The sequence below is a fragment of the Carettochelys insculpta genome, chromosome 4 (genome assembly GCF_033958435.1).
Source record: "Carettochelys insculpta isolate YL-2023 chromosome 4, ASM3395843v1, whole genome shotgun sequence".
Classification (NCBI taxonomy): Eukaryota; Metazoa; Chordata; order Testudines; family Carettochelyidae; genus Carettochelys; species Carettochelys insculpta.
This window is the reverse complement of record NC_134140.1, coordinates 67,159,007-67,174,236: the sequence shown is the minus strand read 5'-3', so window position 1 is coordinate 67,174,236 and position 15,230 is coordinate 67,159,007. Positions and strand designations below refer to the sequence as shown.

Here is a 15,230-nt window from a genome sequence, read left to right as displayed (position 1 = left end):
CCAGTTCTGAAGAAGTGGGTCCTTCCTACAAAAGCTCGTCACCTAATAAATTAGTTTGTTAGTCTTTAAAGTGCTACAGGACAGCTGGTTTGTTTTGTTAGAATGGGTTAAACAGCCTCCTCCTTACAATGCAGCAGAGTTTAAAATTAACCTCTTTGGAAACCCTGGCAGCTTCAAGCAATTCCCATGGATGAAGAGATTGATCCAAAGCCCAGTGAGTCCTTTTAAATGACTTCAGCAATCTTTGGATTGACCCAAATGTATGAATATGTCCTAGGGAACCTGGTGAAATTATGTCATGTATTCGACAAAGATCTGTAAAGAGACCATATAGTTCCCCCATAAAAAAGTGTATGACCTCAGCTAAGCACCATGCCCTGGGAAAAAGTCATTTATGAACATGCTTACTTACAGACATATGAAATATTGGCATAGCCATGCTGATGCCATTTCCTAATGTAATTTAGGCCTTTAAAGTCCATCTAAGGATACTCCAGTAAGTATATCTCCAATCTTCCCACTGAAGTCCCTAGGATTTCTGCTGTCAGTAGGAGCTGGAAAAGGCCTGCACAGTAACCTGAAGCTGAAGTGTAATGCTCTTTTGTCTCTCCTAAGTACCTCATTAGGTAGAAGAACATTTGGTTTGCAAAAGCTAAAACAACACTCCTCTTGCACCGTTTCCACATTACACATAATGTGTATGGAGGCTTGGATTCAGGCAGCCCGATTATGACTAATTCCCAAGTTAACAACTGAGGAACAAGGTTTGAAATCCCTACGTACATTAAGTGCTTATTTTGCATTTTTTCTAGCACAAAAAAGAAGTGTAGGTGATCACAAGTTGCCCTCAGAATGCTCCAACTTTATGCCCCCCAAATCACATGGGTCTTAAAAAGTCACATGCAAGGCAACTCATTGGAATCAGGAAAATAACTGATCGATTACAAAATAATTCAGAGGAAAAGCATCCAACGTAGTAATAAATCAGGAAGGAGCTAATCCTGCAGGGCAGTGGGAGAGATAGGTGTGGATGCAGGCTCAGTCCTTGAGGAAACCACTTAAGGATCTGAGCAAAAAAAGATCTTTTTTATAAAAAAAAAAAAATCTGTCAGGAATGGGAGGCTGATAGGTCCTGCTGTGAGTGTAGGGGACTGAACTCAATGACCTCTCAAGCTCCCTTCCAGCTCTATGAGATAGGTAGGTATATCTTCATGCTTGCAAAGGTCATGTGCCAGCTGCTCTTGTTTAACAGGAAAGTCTATGGAGAAATTTGCATCTCCGTAGAAGAGCCCAGTTTCTGGGAATAGGTATAAGGCAAACAGATACAGACTATGCCTACACTAGAAGCATCTGTTGACAGAAGTCACTGTTGACAGAGAGAAGTTTCCACAGAAACTCTGTGGACAGATTGCAACTACATACAACTTGCTCTGTCGACAGAGAACTGCCAGATTGCACTGCCCTCTGGTGCCAGAAAGCAGAATGGCAGCTTTGCAAAGAGGGCTGCCTGGCAACCAGAAGCCCTCTCTGTCAACAGAAGTGTTGACGCTGCCGACAGATTGCTATGCCTCAAATTTTTCAGGACTAATACTATCGAGGCAAATGCACAGTTCTGTCGAGGATCTGTCAACAGAATGATTTAAGTGTGGAGAGGCTCCCAGAGCTACATCGACAGAGGGCCCCTTCTGTAGACAAAACTCTGTAGTGTAGACCCAGCCTAAGGGTGCGTCTACACTTGCATTCATCTTTCGAAAGAGGCATACAAATGAGGGAAATTGAAAATGCAAATGAAGTTCATATTTGCGCATTTGGCACCTTATTTGCATATTCTTATTTCGAAAGAGCTTCTTTCGAAAGAAGAAAACCAGTGTAGATGCTGCTCTTTTGAAAGTAATCGCCATCTTCAAAAGAATCCTTCTTCCCATTAAATAAAGGAAAGAAGGATACTTTCGAAGATGGGGCTTACTTTCGAAAGAGCAGCGTCTACTCCAGTTTTCTTCTTTTGAAAGAAGGTCTTTCAAAATAAAAATATGCAAATGAGGGCCAAATATGCACCTCATTTGCATTTCTGAGTTCCCTCATTTGCATACCTCTTTAGAAAGAGGAATGCAAGCATAGACACACCCTCAGTCTGTAGACGTTCCCTGAGTTATGTCGACAGAAGGGACCTTCTATCAACAGAACTCTCTAGTGTAGACATGGCCACACGGAGCAGCTCTCCCAGAAGCTCCATGCTAACAAATAGCCTTGAAATTGCAAATGGGTGCTCATTAGCATGGTCCTGTGGCTCATTAGCATAGCCATGTGAGAACTTGCTCTTGGCAGAGGGGGTACAGCAGTAAAGAGGCCCCGTGGATGTGCCCCTGCCATCAAAAAGCCCCTCTATCAACAGCCGCTTTGCCTGAATTTTTTATTATTAGTGGGACCATGTTAATGAGCAGCCATTTGCAATTTGGAGGCTGCCAGGAGAGCTGCTCCATGTAGACCCAGCCACAGTGACTAGCAGGCGCATGGACGGAAGCGGCATTTGGAATACAGAGTGGAGCACTTTGGATACACGCTGAACAGCTGCAGATCTGCAGATGAGATAGAACATCTGTGCCTGTGCCTGAATATTATTTATGCCAGAAAATTACATGATGGCTCTTCATTTCTCTGACTCCAAGGACTTTCTTTGCAGGAGGGGACAGAGTGCAGTGGATAGAGCATTAGCCTACTAGGGCTGTGAGTTCAATTCTTAAGCAGGCTATTTAGGGGTCTGGTAGAAAAGGGGATGATGGTATTTGGTCCTGCCAAGATGGTGGGGGTTTGGACTCCAAGGTCCCTTCCAGCTTTATGAGAGGTATAACTTTATTTATATTTCTCTTGCAAAATTTCAACAGTGGCCAAGGCATTTGCTATTTTAAATGATAATCTGTAAAAATTACCACCAAAGCTATTTGGCAAGCCAGGCATGGGTTTAAGTCAGAGTAATCTTTGTTGGGTGTCTTTTCAATCCGTATCTTACCTCACTTTTAAAACCTCCTTTGGCCTTAGATGAAGGGGACTCATCTTTGGAGAAGGGTTTTATGGCTCGGGCAAATAAGCTTAGAAGTCTGCAACTGAATTGGACGGCGAAGAACTGAGATTGCCTGGAAGAAAGATATGATAAGCTTTTGGCAACTGTCTTTCCCTTGTGTCTGGGCTGGACCTGTGTCCCAGCAAGATGTGGCATTTGTAAACTGACACACACACATCCCAAATAATTAGGACTTGACCTTGGAAGAAAGGAAAGTGGTAAGCTGCGTGGAGGCAAAATAGCAATACCTGACCAATGGACACAGGTGTCTGGCTGGGTGACACAGGGGCCGCTGCAGTGGGACGCTGAAGAGCCACACAAGTTTTCCTGGCTACATAATGAACCAGTTAGAAGTGCAAAAAGTTGGGGTTGTAAGAAGCACTGGTGCAACGGACACCCTGTGCATGGCACTGGGCTGAGTGGGCAGTTTGGAAGTTGGGGTCCCGGGGAGTGAATATCTGCAAGCAATCGGGCCTGGGCCCAGGGATGGGGAGCAGAATAAGGAATGGGGAAGGGTAACTACTGAGGAAGGTCTCTCACAGAGCTGGGCCTGTTACCCCTGCGCCCATGGCCAGATCCTGCACTCCTTAAAGAGGCAAAACTCCTTCCGGGCCAAATTCTACAGGGCTTACTCAGGCGATTAGTCCCAACGGCTGCAGGAAAGAAACAGAATTTCTCCTAGGCCTCAAGGGGACAGATGTCTGGCTCAGGGCCACAGGGCCCAGGCTGCAATTCTCTCTTCTTTCTGCTTTAGCAATGATCTTCCAACCTTTTGTGCAAGGTGCCCTGAGCCAAAGCTCACCGAAGGCACTGGGAACATTCCCATTGGCTTTGAATCAGGCCCAAGCTGAGGGTTTTCCCCAGCACTCGCCAGTCCTTACAATGGTAAATTCACTTTAAATAGGAACAATGTTTCCCAGCAGTTACTGGGAGGCTGCGACAGCCTTCCTGTGGCACTGCGGGACTGTCATGTGGCCTCATTGTACCTCAGTTTCCTGCCTGTACAGTGAGGCATTTCCCTACCTCACCAGGGTACTGTGAAAGCAGAAACACCTGGGAAGTTCTCATATACTCCACTGATGGGTACCTAACCTAGGCCCTTTTCACGCAATCCTTCCATTAACCAAGAGAAGGGTTGGAGTGGGACCTGACCCATAATCTGATTCTTTGGGGGTTCAGGGTGTGGGTCCTTTTTCCCTTTCTTTTGTTACAGTGACCCTGGGCCTTTTAAAAAAGGGAAATTCTGAATTATTGGACCTAGTCTTCTGACCCAGACACAGCTCTGGGCCTTCTGAGCATGGAAGCAGTGATACAGCTGCAGTCGTTTGCTGAGAGGAGTAAAATGTTTGGTAGCAGGGCTGCAGTGAAGAGCTTGATTAGTGGGCTAACCCGAATAGCTAATAAACCCGAAATGTGCATCTCACTGTGTTTTGGGGCTTAGTGACTGGCTGGCCAGTTGTTGGGCTTCCCCAACGCACAGGACCGTTACAAAAAGGAGGCCGAATATGTCTGGTAATGGTGAGGCACCCAAGGAAGTCGGATGGGTGGTGGTTTGCCTGATGGGGTTTGGTCAGAGAGGGAGATCACTCAGGGAACCATGAGTGGAAGACCCGTGTGTGTGTTTGCAGGGCATGGGAGGGGATCACCTGGATGGCGCTGAGCGGATAGGTAGAATTTCATGGAGCTAGCTCCAATGGGCTTTTGTTTGGGCCTGGTGCACAGCGCTTGTGGCAATTTAAAATGCTGTTAAAGACTGGAACTACCTGGAGAACTTCCTGCGCAACATGGGTGAAATTTTCAATATTTCATTGGAAACAGCCACCCCAGGTAGAAGTCTATTTACCTGAAGCTTTGGGGTGCACAGTTGGGTTTGCAGACAGAAATACGGTGGACAGTCATAACTCCTCCATCTGCATTCAGAGCTCCTAACTGTAAGGAGAGCAAAACCGCCCCTTCCATCCATCCCATCTGTCCTGAAACAAGCAGCAAGGAAAACCTTCCTTCTTAAAGACTGTCATATTTTAAAGATCAGCTTTCAGACTCCTTGCCAAGCCCTGGGCAGTCCTGGACACCTGGTCCTTCTGCGGCAGGAGGGAGACAGTGGCACACATCTACCTTGAGTGTGCCAGGTTGCAGTCCCTCTTCTGGTTCCTCCAGAGCCTCCTGCTGAGGTTCTGGCTGCACTTCTCTGCACACCTCCTGATCCTCACACACCCCGTCCATGGCCCCACGAAGTCACAGGGCCTCCTCGTCAGCCTCCTCCTGGCCATGGCCAAGGTGGCCATCTATAAGACGAGGGAGAGGAGGTTGGCTGAGTGGGGGGACTGTGACTGTGGGGCCTACTTCCCTTCTGCCATCTGCTCACACGTCTGGGCATAGCTCCTCTGGGAAGCTGGCTCCCTTGACACCTTTGAGGAGCAGTGGGGGTTGTCCAGGGCTCTCTACTCAATATCCCCCTCTGGCTCCCTTATTTTAGCCCTTTGACCCCCACACCTGTTCCTGTTCCTTCTTTAGTTGTCCCCCATATTCATCTGGGGGGGAAAGACCCTTGGCAATGGTGGGAAAAGTACCCCAAAAGTGATTTGAGTCAAAGTGCAGCTGTTTTCACTTCTGGGTACCTGAGTACAATAAAGATCTGACAGTGTGTGTGTGGTTTTGTGCACCAGCTTTTACTCAAGTAGTTTTTCAGAGGGGCACCAATGATCTGTACTTAAGTACATTCCCTTTCAAAGCGGCTGAACATTTACTTGAGTCTCTTTGGGGTTCTTTTCCCACCGCTGCCCCTTGGAAGGCAGGGTAGGAGCCTATGATTGCAATTGGTGGCAGGGTCAGAGCTCTTTGGGATTTCATTTTCACTCAGTCCCATGGAAAGGGGAGGGATTTTGCTGCAGCATGAATTGTCTTCCTTCGCTTCAAGGCCTGATTGGTTTGAGCAGGACAAGGTGTGTGCCAGTGTGGCTGTGCTTCACCTATCCTCTCTGGGGCAGCGTGTCACCTTAATAAGGCAGTTCACATGAATACAGTGGTATAGAGAGAACGTGGTGTCCTTTTGCACTGACCTTTCAGTAAATGCGCCCCCATCAGCTGGTTTCCCCCAAACCTTTGGCGATAAGAAGCTCAGCTTTATTTGTCTTGCCTTCCAAGTGTCTTCTATTTTTTTCTGGTCAGATGCAAGGGTCAGTGATGGAAACGGCTATTTTCCTTCAGGGGATAGTGCTGAACCAACGGGGTGGACAATATGCACGCAGATGTGACCTCTGCAAAATCCCACAGGCTGAACAGGTGCAGGAAGCAACTGGGGCTCTACGGTTCTGTGTAAGTTAATTGCAAAGGTGCTCTTGATTTAACTGCAACAGCATTGGGCTGCACGGCGGTTCTTTTCCAGTGCTTCACGCTCAGGGATGCAGGAAAACCATAAACCCAACCTATAAAATACAAGGGGGGTTAGTTCCATTGCAGCTGGGAAACTCCATCTACATATCGTGAGAACTTAAGAAAGGCCAGACCAAAGGTCCATCTAGCCCAGCATGCTGTGCCCCCACAGTGGCCGACCACAAGCACCCACAGGAATGAACGGAGCAGGTAATCATCAAGCGATCCAGCCCCTCTAGCCCATTCCCAGCTTCTGCCCAACAGAGGCTAGGAACAGAGAGTTTGCTGTGTTAGTCTCCACTCTACAAAACAAAGCAAAAGAAATGCATCACTTTTAGAGGCCAGGGACAACATTCTTACCCTTCCTGGCTAATACCTATCGACAGACCTAGCCTTCAAGTAGTTTACTAGTTCTTTTTGAAGCCTGTTAAAGTCCTGTTCTTCACTATGTCCTCTGGCAAGGAGTTCCACAAGTTGGCTGTGCCTTATTTGAAGATGTAGTTCCCTTGGTTGGTTTTTAAACCTGCTATCTCTTAAATCCATTTGGTGCTCCCCAGTTCTTGGGTTATGGAAACAAGCTAATAACTTTTCCCTATTTACTTTTTCAACGCCAGTCATGATTTTATAGACCCCCATCATATCTCCCCTTCGTCTCTTCAAAGCTGACGAGCCCCCGTCTTTTTCATCTCTCCCCTCTCGGCTACGGTTCCAAACCCCTAATCCTTTTTGTTGCCTTTTCCTCATTTCTTTTCCAGTGCCGAGATATCTTTTTTTGAGAGGAGGTGCCCACATCTGCATGCAGCATGCTAGGTGTGGGCCACCCTGGATTTACAAGGATGCAGTCAGATATTCTCCCTCTTGTTCTCTATCCTTTTGAAAAATGACCCCTAAAATTCCAGTTGCTTTTTGACTGCAGCTGCGCACACGGAGTGGGGGTTTTCAGAGAACCAGCCGCAATGACTCTAGATCTCTTCCCTCGCTCTGTTTGTTGCCACCAAATCTCCTTGGATCGGCCTCTGTCCAGGACAGAGAGAGACACGCTGACACCTCCAGCCCACCAGGGGTCTACCCCCTGCCTGCTGCTGGCACAGCCGCGCGGTACTGACTGCAGGAGGGCTATCGCGTTGCAGACCCAGACCCGCCTTTTAACGCCCACTGGCTGGCGTCGGAAGCCTGAAACCGATGCGGCTCTGAGAGCGGAAAGGGAGCACAGCAGCAGCTCTGATGCGTGAAGCGAAGCGGGAAGAACCCGAGGAATTCCCAGCGGCCGAAGCGATTGAGTGCTGGACCCAGGCGCCCGGGCTAGGACCCGCATCCCCAGCCCACGGCGCGGAGGACTCGGGCTGAAAGCGGCTCTGACTCACGGCTCTCCCGGCCGGTGGCTGGAAGCGTTCGGCTTTGCCAGGCGTGAACTCCCACCCCGGTGCGAAGAAACAGAGGCGTCTGAGCTCCGGGTGTGGGAAGGGGGTTTTCCAAGCCAGGCAGCTTGCAGCCTCCCCCGCCCCCTTTGCAGGCGGACGCCCTGCGCCGGGGGCGGGGCAGGTGAGGTTGAAGGCCACGGTAGGTACAACAATGCCAATAGCAAGGCGCGCCGCTGGCCGGAAAGGGCTAATTTCCCCGCTAGGATTTTATGCGGGGAGGGGAAGTCTGAGCCGGTTGGAGCGCTGGGGAATGACTCCCGCGAGTGAGCAGGAGTTTCCCATCATCCTCAGCGGGATCTAGAAAGCTGCGGGCGTGATCCTCTTCGGCCGGGGCGGCGAAGGGAATTGGTGGGGGCCGGGGGGAGGCGAGAAATCCAACGTTAATGTGTTCCGGAAACAACTTCGCAACATGCACGGTTCGGAGGGACACTGCGCACCTCGGGAGAAAGGGGGCCGGGCAGACGAGAACCTAAGTTTTTTTCCAGGGGAGCAGTTATCAATATAGGTCCTGGTGTTATATGCAGGCAACCTCTCTATCTATTTATCTCTCTATCTATCTATCGCGGGATAGACACATTAATACATTTCGTGTGTATAATATCAGGAACTGTATTAATCCTGCTCTCTTGGGAAACAGCAGGAGGAAATAGCTCTATATCTCTGGCTCTGTCCTTGCGCTAATGACCCCTCTACATGCGTTATTAAGCTGGACAAAGCGGCCTTTTAACTTTCTCCTCCATTGCACTCGATGCTGGAGCTTGAACTCCAGCTTGCAGGGACTTGAATGAGAGCCGCCGTCAAAAAAACACCATGCCCCGCTCTCTGGCACTCGGAGCTAGTGACCCCGAGCAGCTGCTGGGAATAGCTAGGAAGAAGCAAACAGCCAGCTAAACCCGGTTGCTGCCCTGCTTGGAGGACTCCGGAGCGGAGGGCCGCGTTGTGTTTTACGCCGGGGAACTGGGAGCAGAAAAACTCCTGGGGCTCGATAGCTACCCCGAGCTGTGCAAAGCAAAGTCCCGCAGGGATCCTGACTCAGCTTGACCGGCTTTGCCAGCCAGGGAGAGATGGGGGACCGCTAAGGCCGGTGCTGAGTGAAGTCAAGACCCCAGGACGACCAATGCTCTAAGAGGGAAACACCCCCCCCCCGCGCGCACGGCGCTGTACATTTGGTGGGGGTTGCAGCTGAGCCCTCCAATGACACGTTGCACTGGCCGGCAAGCGTGTCTTTCGGATTGGGGCTGGTGTTTTGTGCTGTTACGGCACTGCATAATTGGAAATAGAGCATCGGTTTGCAGCGCCGCCGCATTCGTCTCCATTGCAAGGCCGGTAAAACGGCCTCAGGCAGGGCGAGCGGAGAAGGCATTTTTGTGGGCGTTCAGCAATAACCACGGGCTTGCAAAGGACGTGGCCGCGGGGGTGATTAATCCGTCCCCTACAGTTCTGTGGCTGAGCTCTTTAAAGCACGGAGACCCTCTGCAAGCCTGGCCTGGCCTGGCCTCGCCTCCCTGGCAGGGAATCACATCTCTTGGGGGTGTCATTCGCTGGCCACAAAGCTTGTTGTTTGTGAAGATCCAGGCTAACTCGGCCACCCCTCTGGCACTTGCACAAAGCTGAAGACGCTGAGTGACTCGGTCGGGAAGAGTTAGTGGCATTTGGCCCACGATCCGTGCTCTCTGCCCTCTCGCCCCCATCCCATCCGTCACCCCTCTGCGCCCTGCCAAGAGTCGCTGGTCCTTGCCTTAGGTACCTCATAGGACTGGAAGGGACCTCCAGAGGTTCTGGCCTCCAGCCCCCCCTGCCTTCTCCGCAAGCCCAAGCACCATCCCTGGCCGATTTGTTTCAAATCTCTTTGCCCCAAGCCCCCAGGTGGCTGAACGCCCACCCCGGGCTTCCAAGGCCGTCGCCTGCCCCTCCCTTTGCAAGCTGCGCGTTACCTTTGGATGGCAATTCAGCGGGGACCCGACCCCGAGCCCGTGGAGGTGAGTGGAAACCCCCCCCCCCGGCTTTGAACCAGCGTCTAAGCGCGTTTACACCTAAGATCTGGAGGAGGTAACTCTGGGCACACATTGGCCCTGTGGCTCGGTTGGTCTTTAGCGCCGGCCCAACCGGGCAAAGGGGGGCCGCTAACCGAGAAAAACTCACCCCTCCCCGCCACTGCCGGGCCTGGCCTCTGCGAGGGTCGCATTGGGGGGAGCGCACGCGGCTGCACAGTGAGAGCAGCCCAACCAGCGGGCAAAGATTTCCAATATGATGGGATTTAATTAGCCATTAACACCGGCTTCGTTACCCAGAGAGCTGCGCCGCCGAGCTGGGCAGCCCGAGTGATTATTACAATCCATAAAGTGTAATGACACCGAGCCGCTCTCTCCGGAGGGCAATGAACGGCGCGGTTCGCCGCGGATCCAAGAGCCTCAATCCTGGGGCCGAGCAGGTTCCCCGGCCTCCTTTGCCCAGCAGGAAGGGGGCAGCGGATGGCGCCCCAGTGAACCCTGCGCGGAGTGGCTGGGCGCAGACGGCTCGCCCTGGGCCGGGAGCCCCGCTGGAGCTGCGGGAGATACGCGGCACTGTCCGGGCTGTCCAGCCATCCAAAATCCGCCCGAAGCGGCTTGCCGGCTGCGGAGCGGACGCCGCTGGGCCCTCCCTGCTCCTCTCTTTGATGGCCTCCGGCCCGGAGCGGTGACACCTGAAACGAAACTGGGTCGGAGCCCTTGCAGCCGGGCGAACGGGCCTGCAGTCGGATGGGCGCTCTGGTGCAGCGCGCTGGGGCTCCGTAAGGCGCGGTAGGGGCTCGGCTCTTCCTTCCCAGAGCTTGTGCGGGCCCCTTGCTCTCTGGCTCCGGAAGTAACACCCATGCATTAGCTCTGGAAGCCTTTGGAAGAGGCCGGGGGTACGCACTGAGCAGTGTCGACAGAGCAGAAGTGGCTCCAACGGTGCTTACCTGGTCCCTTCTCTCGAAGAAAAAGGCCCCCTTTGTAACCAACTAACGCCCTCCATTTGCTCCTAAGCGCTGTTACCCGCCCCCCTCCCCCCGCAACGGTCCGTCTGGCTGCGGTTGGTTTGTCGAAATAAATCCATGGAGTAACTTTTCCGAGAGAAATCTCCTTTCTATCCCCGGTCCTTTCCCACCGAATTGAAACGCGCGCCAGGGTCCCGCTTTCGCGGCTTTGGCTCTTCCAGATGCCCTCCAGATGCGCACAAGAGCTGCGCAGCTCTGGGCGCCCAGGTGATGAAAACACACCGCCTCCTGTCTCTTTCTTTAGCGGCCTCAGACACGGCGCTAAACCCCTTCCTGTGCTGGAGAGCCCCACTTCCGACAAAGGAAAAGCCTTCCACGCCCGGCCCTTGCTCGGCTACAGTTAAAAATAATTGCCCGTGGGCAGAGACACAGAACCGCGTGGCGTGGGAAGCAACCTTCTTCCAAAGCCCGGCCACGATCGCCCGATGAATGAGGTTACTTACTGCTACTAACCTCGCTCGCATCGCTCTCACTGACCCAGCCCATTAAAACACCACCAGTGGAGGCCCATAAAACCAGGCAAGGGGGATGGCCAACATGTGACCACACTGAGGAGCCCTATGTTGGGAAATAACGCTGCTTCCCCTCCCCGGCTGCCTGCTGAGCCATTCAGCCGGCTCAGGGGACTGGAGGCCCCCGAGTTCCAAGCAAATCAAGCAGTGGAGGGCGACAAAACGCCACCCCAGTCGCTGGTGGGTGCCCAGGGAGTGTCTCGTCCTTCGGTTGTGGCTTTCTCCTCCGGGCCAGCCTTGCGGATGCTGCCCCATCCCGCAAGCCCGGCGCCCCACATCCCCACGCTGAGCAGGGAGCACAACAAGCTCGGTTAGGAGCAGGTCTCGGGCCAGGGAAAGGGAAACAGCCAGGCGAGAGCCACAGCTGTGGGGAGCAACTGTGTCCGTGGGGCTCTGAGAGCGCCAGCCTAAGCGCGGGCCGCCAAGGCGGAATGAGACGCGCATCAGCCAGCAGCTCGGACGGGAAAGAGTCACCAGCTTAAGGGTGGCCCACGTGTGCGCCCGCCCGTTTCCCAAGCAGCTCCATGGAAGAGGGGCTTGGGGGTCAGGGGGTGAAGGGAAGTGGTTATATCCCCCGCATTTTAGACAAGGGAGAGGCAGTGGCACGAGGGTACCTCTGCACCGCAACGTTGGTTGGAAATAACGCTGCCATAGGGTGTGTCTATGCTGAAGGGCTGAGCGTACACCAGCAAGTTGCGCCAACACCCCTGCAGTTTTGTCGACAAAGCTGGTGGAACGTCCGCCCACAACATGCGTTTTGTCGACAAAACTCAGCACCTTCCGGGGCAGTGTTTTACCTCTCAGCTAGGGGGCATAAGGCTGCTTTTGTGGGCAAAATGTTGCCTGGATGCTCTGGGGGCTTCTCTCCACAACAATGGGCAGCCTGGTCTGCTGTGCTTCTGGGGGCCTGTTTGGAGGAGGGCGCAGCCGGGCAGTCTGGCTGACGTGTCGACAGAGAGGAGCCCTCGGTGGATGGGCTTTGTGCGTGGCTGCGCTCTGTCCGCAAAAGTTTGGTTAGGAAATCTCTTCCCCCAGTGACTTCTGCGGACAGACCGCCCTAGTGTAACTGTCGCTAGGGTGGGAGTCTGTGCGCCACAGCCCATCTCCTAGGGATCCACTCCGAACTGTGTGAAGCTGGGGCAAAATCAGTCTCTCTGGGCTCCTCTGTTGACCTCAAGCTGTTGCGTGAGTAAGGGACCTTGGCCTTGCCAGGAGAAGCCTGATCGACACCAGGGAAGAAAGTCCCTTCTGATACTTATATACATACACACCTGGGTTCGAACTACTCCACTAGCAGCTCGAATTGCTCTCTGGGATTGCCTTTGAGCCCTAGTGTAGAGCAGGCCACCGCCTCAGTGCCCCTCCGGGGGGCTGTGCTGAAGGACGCTGGTGTCGCTGTGGTGTCTGCAGGCATTTAAAAAGCGCAGGCACCCGCGGGCTTCCGCGTTCAGCACGTGCTACCTGGCTGAGCCGGGAGAGGCTGGCGGGCTACCAAGGGCGCCCCGGGCCCCCTGAGGCAGCGTTTCCCGAGGGAAGTCTTCCTCGCCGGCGCATCCGCCGCTCGGGTTGCAGTCAGGCAACACGGGCTCTTCCCCTCTTAGCTTGAGTGTGGGCGGCACTGGCCGGCTCACCCCAGGGCGGGGAGCTCAATCCCTGAGGGGCCCATTCAGGGCGAAATAGCTTTAGAAATAAGAGGACGGTGCGTGGCCTTGCCGAGAGGGCCGGGGGCTGGGCTGGATGTCCTCCCGAGGTCCCTTCCAGCTCGTTGAGATGTGAGCGCCGCAGGAGGTTGCGCTCCTCCGCCCGAAGCTAGGCAGGGACCCGGAGAGATCCCCCTGGTCCTCAACCCCTTTGGCGCACGGCCTGGCTCCCGGCTGGCCGCCCGGGAAGCGAAGCTGTGGCTGCGCGCGAGCCTCAGACACGCGTGGGTGATGTTTCGCAGCAAGGCACAAGCCCCTGTCCCCCTCCCAAGTATTAAAGGCAGAGAGGGAGCCAAGGCTGCAGGCCTCCAAGGCCCGGCCCGTTTCGGCCCCCAGTCAAGCTCCCGAGAATAAAACCAGGCAAAGGAAGGGGCCCTGAGCGCGGCCCCGCTCCAACCTCAACTAGTCCCGTTTAACGGGCTTGGCGCAGGCTCCAGCCCAGAGGCCAAACTTAGCCGCAAAGCAGCTCTGCTAAGAGGAGGGTTCATTGCCACTGGATGTCCTAGCGCGGCCTACAGGCACTGCAACTGGAGGGAGAGCGCTCCGGCCCTGCTCGTGCGAACCTTCCCCCGCCGAGACCCCTCGGTGTGAGCAACGGAGCCGCTCAATCACAAGGGCGTGTGCGCACGGGTGGTCCGAACCTCTCCGAGTTCCCCTCCGAAGCGCCTACTTGCCCGGCGTGCAGCGCTCCCACGAGGGTGGCCGGGGCTGGAGCTGCCGATGCAACGCGACGCCGCGGCCCGCACCCGGGGCGAGTTTTCTTGCTGGGTTCCTTTACGAGTTTCCAAAACCCCGGGGCCGCAAATGCCTAAGCGCCGCCCCCCCCCCCCCGCCCCACGCAGCCATTCCTGACCCGGGTGGCGCCGAGCGCACGGCAGGGCAGCCCGCTCCCAGCGCTGAAGCGGGACAGGGGAGTTTTACAAAGCCCCTCTGAAGGCAGACACGCTTTCTGCCTGGAAGGAGGCGCTGGGGGCAGGGGGAGTCGGGACCCGCTAGTTCCCTACTTGGACTGGGCCAGTTTGGCGTAGCAAACAAAGCAAAACAAAAGCACTCTCTCCCCTACACTATTTTCTCCACCCCCGCCCCCCATCATAGCATTGTTACCGGTATTTTCCTGTCTTCATCTCACTGAGCGGCCGAAACATAACTGCTACCCTTGCCACACCTCCCGAGCAAGGACTCCTGACATATTGGCTCAGATCTATCCCACGAGATTACCGTGATCCACAGAGGGCAATTGGTCACTAGTTATTAAGGGAAGTGTGTAAAAGCAGATCGATACACAGCATTCGCGGCGGACATTTAGTATATTCTTCAGGTAAAACTCTTTGAAAACTAGACCAAGAGAGCTGTGTATTGGATCCAGGCTAACAATACACATTTTTTTAAAAATCATAAATAACTGACAAATGATCTTAATTAGAGTCGTAACCCTTCTAAATGTCTCGCACTGTTTCTTTATCCTTTTCATTGTCTCTCTTGCCAGTCCCTGTAAGTGAAGCAAAAAAAGTAAGACATCAGTCTCCATCGACTGGATTAATTTTAAGAGAAGACCACAATTTCTTAAAGGGACTGATCTATCCATAAACCCACCGAAATCGCCAAATTCCCTTCATGCTTGGGTATGGCGTGTAGGACCGAGTCCTTAACACGTTCAAACAAAAATCAAGAATGGATTCCCAACCTTTGCTTTTACCCGTTATAATTAATCCGTTGCTTTTTATCTGACTATGGGTTTTGAAACGCACAGCTGTGTCGTAGAAAGCATCTGTATTATGCCTTCCTGTTTGGGAGGTATAGAACAGGTGTCCGAATTCTCCTTAGGAAAATCTAGGTTTAATATATGATCAAATTTAATAAAATAATCGAGCAACTTTTTTAAGTGTGTGAAAAACCAAGAGAAATGTAAAAGCTTTAAACACCTTTCCTGCTCAGGAGCTTAAAAGCCTCACTTTCCATTTTTTTTAAAGAAAACACTGATACTACAGGGTGAAATATTGCTACACTTTTTAGACATCAGTACCTTCAAAAATGCTTTACACTAGATCGAATTAGCACGAAACTTTATTTCGAAGTCTCCAGTAAGTTAATTATTTTTGTTGGCTAAATGTTTTACAACATACATTTATTATTATTATTATTATTATTATT

General features: G+C 52.8%; 1 long non-coding RNA gene across 1 annotated transcript in view; it reads right to left on the bottom strand.

Annotated features, from left to right (window-relative positions):
* Window positions 1–15,230, bottom strand: part of LOC142012559 (uncharacterized) — a 54,499-nt gene that overhangs the window by 32,731 nt on the left and 6,538 nt on the right. Inside the window, exon 2 of the long non-coding RNA XR_012645395.1 lies at window positions 6,118–6,483. This is a non-coding gene — a long non-coding RNA (uncharacterized LOC142012559). The remainder of the gene's footprint in view (window positions 1–6,117; window positions 6,484–15,230) is intronic.